This window comes from Etheostoma cragini, chromosome 10 (genome assembly GCF_013103735.1).
Source record: "Etheostoma cragini isolate CJK2018 chromosome 10, CSU_Ecrag_1.0, whole genome shotgun sequence".
Taxonomy (NCBI): Eukaryota; Metazoa; Chordata; class Actinopteri; order Perciformes; family Percidae; genus Etheostoma; species Etheostoma cragini.
Window position 1 is genome coordinate 14,543,556 of NC_048416.1, and position 17,218 is coordinate 14,560,773.

The 17,218-nt window shown below is 39.7% G+C and overlaps 2 long non-coding RNA genes across 2 annotated transcripts in view; one reads left to right on the top strand and one right to left on the bottom strand.

The window, feature by feature from the left end:
- Positions 1 to 1,774: 1,774 nt before the first annotated feature.
- LOC117951592 overlaps positions 1,775 to 17,218 on the bottom strand; it is a 16,558-nt gene continuing 1,114 nt past the window's right edge. Inside the window, exons 2-3 of the long non-coding RNA XR_004658218.1 lie at positions 9,187 to 9,189; positions 1,775 to 1,822 (exon numbers count right to left, since the gene is read on the bottom strand). This is a non-coding gene — a long non-coding RNA (uncharacterized LOC117951592). The remainder of the gene's footprint in view (positions 1,823 to 9,186; positions 9,190 to 17,218) is intronic.
- The window catches only part of LOC117951590, a 9,193-nt gene continuing 6,701 nt past the window's right edge, over positions 14,727 to 17,218 (top strand). Inside the window, exons 1-2 of the long non-coding RNA XR_004658216.1 lie at positions 14,727 to 14,747; positions 14,998 to 15,010. This is a non-coding gene — a long non-coding RNA (uncharacterized LOC117951590). The remainder of the gene's footprint in view (positions 14,748 to 14,997; positions 15,011 to 17,218) is intronic.

Genomic DNA, 17,218 nt, shown 5'->3' on the forward strand with positions numbered 1-17,218 from the left:
ATAATTTTAAAAGAGAATGCATATAAATATAATCAAATAATCCCACAGAAAAAAATCAATCTCTAGTAATGATTAAAAAATAAAAATAGTTAATTAAAGTTGTGGTATGCACTTTTCTTTAGCGTTATTGGCCAAAAATTCAATAATAATCTTTGTGATTAAAATTTAAGTGGACAGAGAAAACTAGACTTCTGCACCTCCTTATGGCTCTGTTTTTAGGCCTTAGATAATCTAACTGTGACTGGAGACTTCAATCAATCACATATCATTTGAGAGAGAGAGAGAGAGAGAGAGAGAGAGAGAGCGAGAGATATCCCATTGGTTGTTTTGCACACGCATTGCTCATGGGGGAAAGAGAGGAGAGGGCACCCTGTAGGAAGAATTCTCATTCTACACATGTTGGGGTTCTTTATTCATTAATACATAAACAACATTTTTGGGGAACAATAAAGTTCCATTCTTTTTGTGGTTTGTGTCCAGTACCATCTGCTCTCAAAAACATTTTACTTATACAACTTGTCCATTGAAAAGAAAGACTGAACTGATAAAGGATCCCCTTTCTAGTGGGTGGGTCGAGAGCCCGCGTTTGGAACAGGAAGTAAAAGAAATGTGAGAAGGATGGAGGAGGGTTCCCTCGGCCCTGACCTCAGTCTCAGTGACCTTAACGAGGTCTAATGAGACACACTAATGAGACTGCACACTCACTGCACACTAATGAGACTGTGCACTCACTGCACAAGAAAATCCCCCAACAGAGATTTTTTTTTTTATGTATCTGCTTTGTACTCATTTATCATTGTGTGTTTGTGTGTGTGTGTGTGTACACAGACTTGTCTGATACACAAGTAATGTGCCATTTTAACCATGCTAATCTAGACGCAGGAACAATTACCCAAGTGTTGCCCGTAGCCATCAGCCACCACCCCCTAGGGGTTAGAAGTCCCACCCTTACACAACCATCATGCTGAGGTGGAGAGCTGTCCCAGCTCTCCAACCTGCCCACAAACAGCCAAGCTCAAGAAGGAGAGTCATTTTGTTTTCCATCCCGAAGACCTTTTCATCTCATCCCCTGACTCCAAACTATTTTAGACCCCACAGCCAGGCCTTGCGGTCAGCGCTCCCAAGCACCAGAGGAGCTGGACTTTGAAATTGTCGCTACACAGAAAGTGTAGTGAAATTCAGAAATCCCAAGGACAACAGGAAGTAATAAATCAAATGAAAAAAGGCTGATTGAAAGTGATCGCTGAGGAGAGAACAGCTGTGGGAGATGGTGGCCACTCATGCATAATGGGGATCACAACCCCTCTGAGGCTTCAAAATAAAGCAAGAGGAAATATACAGGAGTATTGTGATGTTAGCTGATGACACCCTAAGGAAATGGACCAATATCCCACAGAGAGAACAACACAAACTAGTCCAAAAGAAGGGAAATGTTTATTTGTATAACCTTTGACCCCTTTCAACTGCATCTAATCTCTCTTCGCTTATCCCTCAGTTCAACAATCCTCTTGACAAAATTTAGGTTGTGTAGGAAAAAAAATATTTACATCAACGATACCAATATTCATAGAAAATGCTCTGATCCAACGGTTATTATCAAAAGAGAAACTCTATAATCAATTAAAATATTCAAAAAGACCCAGTCCACACCAAGTTAATAAAGAATTGATTAGTGCTGTCAAATGATTGAAACATTTAATCGCAATTAATCACATTGTCATAGTTAACTTGCAATTAATCACATATTTTTATTTATTCTAAATGCCATGGCTATGGATTAAACAACAACAAAAGGGATGTGTGAGATAAAGCTGTTTCCACACTTACAGTTAATTCACTTGTTCCTCGCTTAAAGTTCAAACCATTTTAACGTTTGTGTGCAACCTTGGCCCTATTTTCACCTGTTGCTGAGTAAGGTACATTAACATCCCATGGTCTCTTGAATGTAACTCCAGATTCTATGAGTATAAAGTATGCACGGTCGTGAAGATTTTCTTTCCCGCCTTTGTGGCCGAGCTTCAACTACGTCTGCCAACACTGTATATGAACAGAGCGGACCTGTTGCTCAGCTCCCAACATAGGTGGTGCCAACTAGGAGCAGGTGGCCCCAACCTTAGAGGGCTACGTCTATACTCACAATACATAACTATCATTCTATTTTGTATAGGCTTCACCCTCTAAGGGCTACCCTATTGGGTTAGGGCAAAGCTGATGTATTTAATGCAACCTGCAACACAGGAGCAAACAAGCAGAACATAGACTCAATTTCTGCTGATGCACTTCGCAGGGCTTGAATCAGATAGTTGTCATTCTGACAAAAACCTGCCACAGTAATGACATGGCCTAGGTGGATTATGATGCTCAGTCATAATAGCAGTAGTGCATGATAAGTGGAAAAATGTGCATTTTTAATGCCTGGATTTCTCTCAGCCCCCCTGTGAGAAGGAGGAGGGGGAAGAGATTGTAGGCAAAACAAATGCAACAGCGTGACATGATTATAAAGTTCTCCCCTCGGCTGAAGACTCCGTCACAGCTCGGTTGTATCGGTGGCATTAAGTAGATATGTCGAGCCGCGAAAGAGTTTGTCAACTCTTTCCCGTCAATGGTAGCTGATGGTTCAATCATCTGAGAATACAGTAGGTGACTCTGAGGACAGAGCACAGCGAGCTGCTGGTCATTTCGGCAGAGATCACGGTTAAGTAAGTGATAAAACGACTGGTGTGCTGCGTGCCTGTTGTTTAACATCCGGTTTAGCTAGACCCGGTGTGATGTTTTAGTTTTTCTAACGTAACTAGTTCTTACAACAGCATGTAAAAAAGCTACAAAGTTTGCTAGGAAAAAAAAAGAATGTTAATCTCGCAATAAAAATATTAACGCCATTAAAATGGGTTTGCGTTAACGCCGTTAATAACACATTTAACTGACAGCACTAGTAGCAATACAACTCATACTAAGGGTCTAAATTCCCTTTTTGGACCACCAGCCAAATGGTTAGTGAATGTTCAAATATTACCAGCCAGTTAATAGATTACCACTATTTTTTGGTTGGTGGGTAAAGCGAGTCTACCAGACACTATTTTGCCAGCATGTGGCTAGTAAATGGTGCTAATTTTAAACAAACAGCCATAAATGTAATTTAAACCCTTCCCCAGATTAGACATCTGTCAGTGTGTAGATCAGAAGATTTATCACCTTGCAAGATGTCTAGGAGGAAATTCTGCTAAAATCACCACTGCTTTACTTCAAGCAGCAAACCTTTAGCTGCTCTGGTATTTGGGGGTCACGTCAATGAAAACTAGTTCAGTAATTGACTTCAGAGAACATGGGACAGTACATAAGATATTTTTTAAGGTTTTGCTTGAGAAAGACTATCACATAGTTTCGTGGTTATCTCTGTTTGGAGTTTTCTTTGACTGTGCATCTGTTATTATGACTGAGAAGAGATGCTGAGAAACGTGATAGATTTTTAAGAGCAAGCTCACCTTTTAACTTGGCTTTTCCACGCTCAGCCACACATTAGTTGTGTGTATAAGAGAGGGTGTGTGTAGATGTTGGTGGTGGGTCTGTGTCAGTTGGTGTCTGGGGATTAATTTATGTGAAGGGGGTGTGGTGGGAGCAATTGCTTTTAACTGTAAAGCACTTTGTAATACATTTTAAATGTATGAAAAATGCTCTATAAATAAAGGTTGATTGATAGTGGAGGAACTGATAGCGGAGGAACAATGATGCATACTATATTATTTAGATTATTTTCTGTGCCCCCTTTTCCAAGTTCTGCATGAATGAAAAAGGAAAGAAAAACTGCACGCCACACCTCTTTTCATCATACGGTGAGTTCGACATTATAATTTTATGCTTGAATGAACTTACATAATCTTTGAATAATGCTGCTTTTTGGGTTTTTTAAAAATTAGATGGTTAAATTGTTAAAAAAAGGTTCTGCTTTCAGAATCTTTACACTTTTTAGGATATCCCATCCAAGCACCGACCACATCCATTCATAAATGGCAGCCAGGTCCTCTCTGTCACAATTATACTGATAAGAATAACGATTAAGGTATCATTTCAGCATGGGCAGAAAAATTAAGGAAAAATGTGTGGAGAAACGTAATGAATGCAGATGCTTCAGAGATGCATTGCATGATACAATTAAACAATTAACACTATCAATTATGCTCTGTGGCATGTATAAGAATGCAAAGCAGGCCCAGCTGGTTCAGACTTTCAATCAATATGGCAAGAGAAACAGATTATGGATGGCAAGCGCTTTCACAAAGACTTTTAAAATGGCTAGAGTTTCTAAGATTTATTTATTTGATTAGGACAATGCACATTAATCAACATTTTTGTAAAAGCGCCAGTGTTAGCCAGTTGGCTAATTTTCAACTGTAGTCCTAGTTACCTAGCAAGCATGTCTCAATAGGAACATTGAATAAAGTGACATTTGCCTTTAGCGCTCTGGCAAAGACATCAGTAAACTGTGCACATTTGGTGTCCGTGATGCTTGTGCATTTCTGCGACATGTAAGAAAAAAACAAAAGCAGCTCTTTCTGATGACTGAATATGTCAGTGCAGGTCCACTTGTCCCCTTTAAGGGAAGGGTCAGTGCCAATCAATGCAACATTTTTCACCTTCAGCCTATGATACAACATTTATATCCTGATGGGAGTGACTCCAAAGCTGACATAGTGCTGTTGAGATAGGTCTGGCAATGCAAGACTACTTGTAGGATAACAAAGCCCACATCCACAGGGCACAAGAGATCACTGATTGGTTTGAAGGTAATGGAAATATTGTGAATCATATGCTGTGGCCTTTGCAGTCACCAGATCTCAACCCAGTAGAAAAACTAAGAGATTTTTGAGGTTTTTGACAGTGCTCTCCACCACCACCATCAAAACACCAATTGAGGGAATATCTTTTGGAAGACTGGTGTTTTTGAATTTTGTAGAATCAATTGGGAGGAGCATTGAAGCTGTTCTTGCGGCGAGTGATGGGCCATCACCTTACTAACACACTATGTTGGTTACCACAACCACAACACCCACAATTGTACATTATATTACCCTTTTATGGCTAGTTTTCATTGAACAGGAAGTGAAAACCAGCACTGTGCTTTCTCATCACTCATAATCTAGACTGGGGTTCAGCATTGTTCAGCAAGTAATGCATTTTTAAACCTTTTTAGAAATAAAATTAAACTAAAAAGATAAACATGTTAAGTGTAACATTTCCTAACAGTATTTGTTGACAAAAGTTAAACAAAAAAGGGACCACTGCATCTTACATGGTTGAAGGAAAGCTGCATGTATCCACATTTAAATGAGAAAGGCCTTGTTGAACTGTTGCCAGTCTATCAATGTGGACTTCATATTTTCTAGCCCCTAAAGTGGGGCACAGCAAGATTTCTGTGCACTCACCATCTGTTGATATATTTTCAGACATTTTCATGTTTCACCTGCCCACCAGGTCGTCATCAGGTTTTGCTGCTCCCGCTGATCACCTGTCTGCACAGCTGCACCTCATTATCTTGTTAGCCTTTTAGTGCATATACTGTATGTGGTCAGTCTGTTGTTGGACAAGCTCAGTTCAATTCAAATGTCCCAGTAATCCGTGATGGTGTGACAGTGAGCCAGCATCAATAATACCAGGACCCTGAAACTGAAGCAGCTAAATCAATGCAGACATTGCTCATTTTAATTGTTCATACCATTCATTTTCCTACTGGCACAAGTGTCACCTCAGTGAAAAAGCCCTATCATTTGTAAGTACATGTATGATGAAAACTTACAAATTTTTAAAAAACACTGAAGCCTATTGTACACACTTTATAATATTATCTTGAAATGTCATCATTTGCTAAACATGTTCTCCTGTTTGCCTGTAGTGACAGCCTGCATGACAACCTTTAAGAAAAGTGTCTTTTACCACCCGGATCATCATGTCTGAGTAATTTGCGTGTGGGTCTTAACCATTGACAGTAAAATGAGTGGACAGAGCATGTGTGAGCTCACCCATTGGTTTGTGGAGATCTGCAATGAATCGTTGAGTTTGCTGTTACCGGCGCAGCCATCCTGGTTGCGGATGTGACGATTTCAGACGAGTGGGAGGAGTGAGTGAGGAGTTACCTACACTCTATGTTACGTTACACACTGGCAATCACATCAGAGCCACGACCTAAAACAAGGCCTGCTTTGTCGCCAATTTTCATATCAATGAGACCATAATTCAAAAAATGAATATCCTTCTGTGTTGTAGAAGACTTAAAACTAGTTATTGAGACCATAAACTTGTTGAATGAAAATGTTTACTGATGTAGACCTCACAGAAACTAACCTCCTTTTGCAACTGCACGTGTCGCCCACTGCTGGAATTCAGATGGATGCAGGTTTAATTCAATTCAATTCAATTTTATTTATAGTATGCATTCATAACAAGAGTTATCTCGAGACACTTTACAGATAGAGTAGGTCTAGACAACACTCCATAATTTACAACAGTTCTAGTAGTTCCCGCCAGAGAAAGCAACGGTGCGATAGTGGTGAAGAAAAACTCCCTTTTAGGAAGAAACCTTGGACAGACTCAGGGCCTTGGTAGGTGGTGTCTGACGGGCCAGTTGGCGTTGAAATGAATGGTGGCAATAACAGTCCCAGTAAAAGATAATGCAACAGTGACTAAAAAAAATAGTAGTTTGTAGTAGTTGGCATAGCAGGGTACTGTGCGATGTTACAAGGCACAGCAGGACGTGGCAGGGCACCGCAGAGCAGATTATGGCTAAATTCATTAAGATTTTATTTCATCTTGCAATGTCTCATTTGCTAGGATATAAAAACTGTAATGTTCAATTTAAGGCAAGGCAAGGCAGCTGTGTTTGTATAGCACATTTTAGCAACAGGGCAATTGAAAGTGCTTTACATAAAAGGATAAAAATAATAAAAGTTACAGTACAGCACAAGAAATTAAACATTAAAGAGCAGTTAAAAACAGTCAATATAAAATATGCAAATAAAAGTTACATCGCAGTATAAGAAATTAAACATTAAAGAGCAGTTAAAAGCAGTTCAAGATGTAAAAGCAGTAAAGAAAAAGCACATTTTAGGCTGCTAGTGTAAGCCGCTGCCCTACACATGTTATGGGAGTGCAATAACCATTTTGCGGAAATCCAAACTTTGTTGACCAATATGCTAGACATTGTACACAGGCAGAGCCATATTCCTTTACTATCTTATCCACCACGGGCCCCGCAGCATCATGTGACTTTGTACTCTGATTAACCATAACCAAGAGTGGAAGTACTTCTCTTTACACTACAATATAGTTGTCACTATTTAGGCTTAGTTTAATCAGGGCAAACTTTGCAAAATCCTGAACAGCTCCAACTTCAACTTTAGTGTAAGAAATTAGCAATCACTGACTGTCTGTGTAGTGGTGGAGGTTCAGCACACAACAAAACATCCAAATGGGTTTAAGCTGTTGAACATGGGGTTGGTAATGCGCCGAAGAGCATTTCAACATTTCATTTAACATATTTGATATGCTTGCACATTGCTAATAAGCATGATCTATGTCAAAAGGCAGCAGTAATGAATACCCCAATGTGTCATTATTGTTTCTCAAATTAATTGAAACATAGTCTCAGGAAACTTACAAAGCAATAAATAAATATAGTGAACCGATTGATAACACGTATCGATACACAAAGGAAAATATGGTTAGGACTGATCACAGTATGGAGGCATGGGGGAACTTCTCTGATCTTCTTTTGTGTACAGTTTTCTGTGTGTAAAACACAAGGAGATTTGCTCTGATGGGTAAACTGGGTCTTTAGGAAAAAAAAGAGAAATTATATCAATGTAAAGTAGTGTAAAAAGGAACCTCTATTATGGAAAAAAAACTTAAGCATATTCAATAGCAGAGGGCCAAGCTGGGGCCAAAAATAAGTGTATGATTCTGGAGAAAATCCATCCAGATGTAAATTAGTAAGTAAAAATCTTCGGCAGTGATAAGAAGAGCAAAATGTTACTTAATAATTAATTGACTTAATCTTTAAGATTAGTTCCTGCACAGGGCAGACGGGCATGACAATAACCTTGTTATGGTGTTGCAAAAATGAATGTAAGTCCTCTGCTGACTGCTCGCTAAATAAGTTACTACTGGGAACCAAACTCTAGGAAGGGGGAACAGGTGCAGAAAGGGGGCAGCCTGCTCGCTCCAATCAGCAGGCAGATGGTGAAGTAAAGTTTGTCTCACAGCAGAATGAGGATGGTAAAAAGAGAGGCAACCCAGAAACACATACAGAGAGGCAGATCTGCCAAAACACTCAGACGATGAGACAGGTAAACGTGGGACTAACAGAGGAGGAGGGAGGATTTGTGTGGAGGATTATAAAGTTCAGTGATCACATTTTGGGAGTTGTTTAGGATTATGCAGCCATATGTTGTTTATCATTTATTCTCTACTATAATTAGTGTGTTGACCTGCATCGCATAACAGACACTGGTTTTCAATTGTATTAAAACATGTGGGAACTAGCCGCTATGTCCATCGTTCCAACACATCTGTCTAGACTGAAACATCTCAACGACTGTTATATGGATGGCCTTGGAATGTTGGACAGACATTCATGGTCCCCGGAGGACAACGACTTGTGACTTTGGTGACCCCCTGACCTTTCCTCTAGTGCCATCTTCAGGTCTAAATATATATGTATCCACTGCTTTGGATTATGACCCAAAAACAACAAAATTAATGACATTCCCAACAGCCTCAGCTGTACTTTGTGTTTAGTGCTTATTGGCAAAGATTTGCATGGTAACATGCTACACCATGATGGTGAACATAGAAAACCTTACTAGCTAAACATGTTAGCAGGTAATAGCTCAGAGAGTCACCAGCGTGGCTATAGACTGTACTAAGCCTTATCAAAAATGCCAATAGCTGATTATAAGATAACAAAAGAAGATTATGGATTAATTCAAGGTAAATGCACCAAGTACATCACACCATGCTATTTTTGTCAAAAAGACACCAGTGGAGCCTAGGGTATCATGTTGAGTTTAAAAATGTGACCTTTAGTTAATCTGCCCTTATTACGCTGATCTATTTTCATATGTTAATGAAGCTGAATGTCGGTTTTAAGGTTCGTGTTGGCTCTGACCTTTAATTATGATGCCCTAATATGGCCACCAACTGTTTTCTTCTCCTTCTTCTTCTTCTTCTTGTTCTCTTTATTAAGTGGTGTTGTCCTTAATTTTATTAACCTGTGTTGTTGATGTCGGTCTGTTCAATAGTTGTCAAAACGTTTCAGTAAATAACTAAAATGCTTCTCTTTATGGTGACACTAGAGGAAATGTAGGGATCACCAAAGTCAGTAGAATTTATCCACTGGAGACCACAATTGTCAGTACAGAATTTTCTAGCAGTCATCTACTAGTTGTTAAGATATTTTAGTCTGGACCAAATTGCTGACCAGTACACCAACAGCAGTGCTTAGAGCCATGTCACTGGTGAGGCTAAAAATAAGAATTTGACGGTGTCCATATAACAAAGTTTATTAGGATATGATTCTGTGTTTACACCCACCTTGACACCATCTACAGCACACTGTACTCTTCAGTGCATTGGTTTTTTTCTACATACCATCCAGTTCTTTGCTGACAGAGGTGAGGATTTGTGTCACACTGCCTTATTACAGTGATGGGTCCCTGTGCTCTACCTATGAATTATGCAATACTCCTATGGCTTAGAGGACATTGCCTGACAATGACAGCAGTGTAGAGATTCATAGCAATTTATCCCCAGTATCCCTCAATTCAAAATCCGCCTCCGATGGGGGTTGCTGTTACAGCTTGAGAAGCTTACCCAGATTGTATATGGTTTTCCTGCAGATGTAGGCGATGAACTATTGAAAACCAAGGTTGGGGAAGCTGACTAGGGGGCCTTCTCATTGTTAAACATAAACCCATCTACAAGGCTTTGTACATTGACAGTCTAAAACGATCCACGCTCTGAGTAACGCGCTCAAAGCTCAAACTGTAAGACTCTAATTTCAATGCAGAAGAGTGCTCACCTTAAAGCCACTTGAGTTGATATTTGTTTTCAATGGAGGGAATAACTGTGTTTATGTGGTGGGGGTAACTTGTAGTGACAAACCCACAGAAAAATATCACCCTTATCAGCAGTTCATAGGTTATGCTCTTAGTCTACGCTATCTAATCAATGCCAAATGGTCAGCAAAGTTAGCGACTACCTGGTGAACATAGTGGAGCATTTGTCAGCTAAAGATGTATGTCTCAGGAATCGGCGGAGGCCAAAACAGACCTAAAAGTAGAATAGAGTATTGGACTTCCATTCATAATGTGACATGAATCCGAATAAATGCTAATGTTGTTCCATGTCTGCTGGGTGTGTATTTCTGCAACACTTAACGTGTTCCCTACATCAACTTTACATGTTGATACAAAGCATTGTTCTGTTTACAGCTTGCTGCACTGCTGTCAAGTGGCCCATAAAAGGGTTAAGCAGTTTTTTCAAAAAGTAAATGCACTGTGTGGTCTTACAGCAAAAATGTTATGCAAAAAAAGATAAACATTGTCTATTCTCTCTAAAAACCACAAACCCACAATACATCACTGTGCTTAAACATCTGTGTTCAGTTAGCAGGAAGGTTTCAGTGGCAACTGCAAAAATCAGAGACTCCAATTTCAACAACAGATGAATATCTGCAGCACGTCTCTCTTTAATCTGAAAGACTCAACCTGATCTGTCTCTGTCATAGTTAATGAAGTCTACGTGCAGGGGAGTGTTAACTGGAAAATAACATAATGCAACATGTTGCTCTTCTTCAGCAAGAACATCATTTCCATCGCTGAATATGGAAAGTCTTGCGTTTGTCCTCTTCTGTTCTCATTGATGGGGTGCTTTACTGGCCCTCAAACTGGAATCCTCATCAGACCTAAAGCATCTCCAGATGTTCCTGCATATCAATTATCTGGTCCGATGCTATATATGAGCCTCAGTGTCAGAAATTTCAAACCTTTCGGCACTTGATTATTTTTTATGTTGGCCAGGCTTCCTGTCTTTCCTCAGCACTCCAGCTAAGCCTGGACCTGTATGTTGATTTAAACTTTAGACACTCAAGATCTATTTTTTCTTAATTGTGGGACTGTCTGAGGTCCTTTCTCATCACTGTGTCTGCTGAAAGCTTTGTTGATTTCACAGGTTGTCTTGTAACAGGCACTTTAAACTGAATGACAAAAGTACGTGGCTGTCCTTTTGAGGTCCCATGGTGCTCTTTGGATGCTTTTATATAGGCCTTAGTGGTCCCCTCATACATTTGTGAATTATATAAATTCAGCCTTGGAGCAGAATTACAGCCACTAGAGCCAGTCCCACAATGAGATTTCCTTACAATGTGTCATGATGTCTCTGTCATGGGCGAAACAGAGAATAGGGAGGTAACCTTGCCCCGTATGACCTCACAAGGGGCAACATTCCAGACTGGCCCATCTGAGCTTTTGTTTTCTCAAAGGCAGAGCAGGATACCCAGGGCTCGTTTTACACCTATCCCCATTTCTAGCCACTGGGGGACCATAGGCACACTGGGGTGACCTCATAAAGTGAAATTTTAATGCCATGGGACCTTTAAATTTAACCACAATCATCAGAGACAAAGCTTCTTCAGAGAAATAATGGGTTTTGACTGTTTGGTTCCATTCTCACCTGCATGTGATACAGCTGGATGAAACTGATACAAGACAAGCTGCACAGACAATAGTGTTATGTGAGGGTTAAGCCAAAGTGAAAACCAATTAACGCAAATAAAGAACAAACTGTGAGTACATATTGTTTAAAGAAGTCATGTGTGCACATAAACATTCAGAGATACAACCAACCATGTAGGCTTCTGTTCATAAACAAATACACCTCATACCAGCTCAGAGCAAGACGTGAACATCAGCTTGTTGGTGTCAGAACTGGAAGTAAACAGAGACACAAAGCAGCTGGTGGAGAAGAGCAGAAGGAGCAGAGAGGAGCTTAGATCAGAGTGCAGGCCTCCTCCTCATCCTGACAGCACTCCCATATGGACATGCAAATGCTGCAGCAGCCTCTGGGCTACTGTCCAGTGTCTGGTGTGTTTAGTTTACACAGTTTAGAGGGGACAGATGTCTGCTGTGTATGTGTGTCATGGGAAAAAATATAAATTAAAGCCTCTTGGTGTCCTTTGAGGTTAAGGCAGAGAGGACAACTGGCCCGAAGCACCAGAGCTCCAGGGTGCCCAGAAGGATCCAGGCTTAATGCTGGATTTTGGTTGGGAATATTTACTATTTAAACACAATAAAAAATGACATAACAATACTCCCTACATACTGTTGAGACCCTGTCTGTTTAATCAACACAGCAAATCTGGGGTCGGGTTGTATTTCAACATAGAAAACACATTGTACACATTGCAGAGATAACAGGAGAAATGGGAGTACAACAGCTAATTACTGCCTCAGGGCTCCAGGTAGCAGGTCAATCCATGATTAAAAGGACAACGCATGGCTCATGCTGGTTTGAAGTGAACACCAGACTGAAAAGCAATGCCTCACTGCCCTCTTTGGTTGAGAGTTTCAAATCAGTTGCATTTCAGACTGCACCCAGCATCACTGTGTGGTGCAGTCAGAAGTGTGCTCTGTTTTCACCTGCAATCATACCCAACAGTGATGTCCTTGTGTCTGAAGTACACCTGTACATCTTGAACACATCCAGCAGACACAGAGTGACATTTGTATTCCTTTGGAGTCGTGTTTCTGGCTCCCTTTTATCTCTGTTTGGTCTCCACTAACTCCAATAAATAAATAAAATATCTGACTGTGTAACTTCTAAATGCTGCTGGGATTAGGTTATTAGCATAAAAATACTTATTAGAGCAGATTTAAGGACATTGTTTAGTCAAAGGCTATAGGAGTATTTTGAATACCTAACTTATTCAAGGAAACCTATGCCAACTATGGGAGACCATGCAAAATAAACCCAGAACAATTTTGTTTTAAGGTAACAGGACAAACCACTGAGACACCTTGCTTTTGATGTATTTATTTATTTATTTGCTGCCTTCAAACCTCGAACAAGGTTGGTTTGAAGGCTGGGATCCCCTGAGCTTACATCTGGCAACAGCAGCTCTGTGTGCGTTGGACAATGTAAAAAACCAGCCCTGGAATAATCAGCATAATGCATTCACAAGCTCTTTCCGGATATTCTCCGGCAGAAACGTTTGCACTAACCAAACCTGCCTCTGTGACATCTGGGCCGACAACATAGACCCAATGTCTCTGGTTAACTCAGAATGGGGAAAAAGGCCAGCATCTATGAGATTATATATTATATTGTATCCCTGTCATTGGGATTGGCAGTCTTCCTAAGGGCCGCCAATGAAAAAGCAAGCGCATTACCAGAACGAGCTGCTTGTGTAGCTGCATTGTAGGTCCGGCGAGACGGGTAAGCTAGTTAGGAGCAGTGCAGGATGCTACCCTTCATGCAAACCATAAAACAACGTTGACTGCAAACCACTGTTCGTGTTTATGAATGAAACTTTTCCTTGTAGCTCCTTGGAAGCAGACACAAGTCCAGTTTGCTGCTAACAGTGAATACAAAGAGCCAAGCACTGGCCTTGATACATTACAGAACAGACAGGTAAGATTGCTCATTGAGTGAATATTATAAGAACTAAAATAAATTAACATTAAGAGAGTGTAGTGTAGACCTGCTCCATATGATGCCAGAGATAATCAATGATGGCAGAAGATTCCCGCTAAGGAAAACTTACTTGACTTAATCAGAAAGATGTGTAACAAAAGGGACATTTTTACTGAGAAGTATGACAATTTTTTAAGTGATTTAGTCAGAAGCAGAGCCAGTAGTGTACATAGTTGCTGTCAGTGTGGAAGGCATAAGTAAGATGTTGTAACACAGTGTGTGAACAAGCAAACATGATCAGAATAGTTATTATCTATATCTAATCACTTTCTATGCCCAAATGTTGTAGTGATCCATTACGCTTTTTGTAACTAAAGTAGTACAGTAAATAACCATACAAATCTCACAAATGAAAGCAAATAGGATGAAAGTAATGCGAAATATTGCACAAATTTGTATTTGTTCTTTTATTTCCTTTCAAAGTTTGGATATTTGAAATATTCTGATACTGTTGATCATCGTTGTGTTGTTTTAAATATGTTAACTGTTATGATAAATCTACATTATGAAGCAACACTTACTGTGTTTCTACTGAATTGAAAATTATATTTTGCAAAAAAATACACTGAATTACAAGGCTGTAGAGAACAGTGTGCTATTGCAGACTTATGTGCAAGCTATGCAAGTTTAAATTACACCACATTATTTTAATATGGTCAGTCGTGAAGTAATCTGGGCCGGTCTAAGGCATGGAACTCCAGGGATGAAAATGAGTCCCACTCCGGCCCTGACTATAGCTTCAGTGCATGGTGTGCATTGTGTGTATCTGAAAGAGAAAAAGGTGTATTATAGTCACATCCTCATAATCTTTAGCCCCCAGGGGAGGAGGCCTGGCTACCAAAACGTGGCCCCTGTCTCATAAAACAGAAATGGTAATGGTGCATATTCCACAGAGGCAGATGAGCTAAAACACTGATGGTGGAGCTGGGTAAAAGAGAGGAGGAGGTAGGAGAAGGATGCAAACAAAACAAACAAAATTGTATGTGTGTGTGTGTGTGTCTGTGTGTGTGTTTGTGTGTGTGTGTGTATACCTGTCACATTCAGTGACATATTGGGAGTCAGGTGTTGGGCTTCTGCTGTTCATTTTCCTAATGGGATAGCATTTCTTTGAGAATATTTTTATTTTCACATTTGGCAGTGTGAAGCCATATGGATAACCATTTTTAACTCACAAGTGTAAATTCTTCTGCATCTGGCATGCCATGAAATTTGAGTCAATTGTGCAGGTTTGCATAAAGAACTCATCACAGAAGTCAGTTCTTATATAAACGTAAATTTGTCAACAACAACATTGACACTCACAGTCATTGTGAAAATGGATGTAACACCTTGCTGTACATACTCCTCTGCGTTTATTCTTATAACAGGAACACACATGAGTCGCCCACTATCACAGTAGTTTACTCACTAGCAAAATTACTCAGGCTGACATTTATTTATCATTCGGTGTGGTCAGTTAAGGCCCTAACATCACGGTTAGGCATGTTGAGTGGTGTCACAGCTGTGACAACACTGATGTCAACGTGGTGCAAAAGACTTGAAGCTTTCACTCAAAAGACATCTGTCACAAAATGCTTCTCAGACTGATGTTAAATTACTTTAGATTAAATTAGATAACCGTGTATGTGAATAGGATTCTTGTCAAAACCTGTTTTTTTAATTAAAGTTACAGAGAAATGAAGTTTGGGACTCAGCAAAATATTCTTATGATTAGCATTCTAAACTCAGGTCAACTTGTTAAATATCCCCTGAGCTGGGAGAATGTAATTATGTGTATATTTTATTTAGTAAAATTCTCATCACACGGGGCGGCCTCTAGCTCACCCAGTAAGAGTGTGCGCCCCATGTGGACTGAGGCCCTTGCCGCGGCCCAGGTTTGAATCTGACCTGCAGCCCTTTGCTGTGTGTCATCCCCCATCTCTCTCCCACCTTTCCTGTCTATCCACTGTTACTCATAAATAAAGGGAAATGCCCCAAATAATAATCTTTAAAAAACAAAATATTCTCATCTCATCTCATCTGTCACACTCGACAGCCATTTTAATTCCAGAGCTGGCCTCCCTACATGCACATGTTCCCCGAAAACAATTACCTTCCCGAGGCAATTTTGCAGGGGCACCATACTTGCGTCAGGTGTTTAACACCACCCAAGACGATTTTGATTGGTTTGAAGGAATGCCAATAAACCAGAGCAAGTTTTTCTCCTATCCCGGAATGGTGTGTGGACTAGCCAGACCTTCCCTCACAGCACTAGTCCTCGTCATCTGCACATTTATCTGTGTCCAAATGTAACCTCTTAGAGCAGGGGTCTTCAACATTTTCAACCCAAAACAACAAGAGAAACATATATATATATATATATATAAATATATAAATATATATAGATATATATATGTATATTTATACACACACATGTACAGTACATGTATTGTATAAAAGTGAGTGGCATATTAAAGCCTGCCTACAATAATGTGTAGGGCGGCCCAAAGCTTTTATACATACCTTTTTAGTGCATAGAATGTTAAACTATTAAAATTTTTTAATAAAAATAAATAATAAAAGCCTTTTAAGTGTTGGCATGGTTTGATATATCACGTTTTAATAATAAAACATACTATCTTAGGGACTATTTTAGGCCAGTAAGCATAGCATCAGTGGGGATTTGTATTTGCAAATAAAATGTTATATTCATGTTAAGACTTTATTTTAAACTTCAAAAATTGGAAGCCCCCCCTGCATTGACTCTGATGAGTCAATGTTGAATGTTGAAGATCCCTGCCTTAGAGCACAATCTCAGGAATGAAATAAAGACTTGCATCTACGATCAATAATTCCTCAACCCCACTTAAAACAACTCATGCGCCAGCTGGTCAAAATGGTTCAGCAGTTACTCTGTGTGCTTCTCATTCTTCTCCTTGAAAACCGAAGTGAATTCATTAAATTCCTACTGCGTAATTGCCAAGAGCATAAACAACAGGTTCATATCAGCTCCAAAGCACAAAATGCTACAACACACTCAAGACTTATTTCTCAGAAGTGAATGCTGAGCACTTTGCAATTTACAGCACATCACACGTTGGTGCCATTTCACTGCCTCCAATATATTAGTAGTAGTTTACATACACATTACTGTGTAACAAACCAAGAGTGGACCTTATGTACACACTCACTTTGAAAACCTCAGGCGACGTATGTGCACATAACATTGAGGCTCAAGACAGCTATGCGATAAATGTGCTAGAATAAACCAAACTTCACGTAAAGAATCTCTGATTTTATATGTCTGTCAATTTATTTTATAGAGAATTCTACTGCCCCCTCCCTCCCACCCTCCCATTATGTCTGTTTGTGTGTGAGTGTGTTGCAAAAGACAAATAAAATAAACAAAGTGCTCTACAAATCCTTTGAAAATAACAAACAAATCTCAATCGGTGTTCTTACCTACAAAAAAAAACTCAGTTTGGGTGGAAAAGATGTG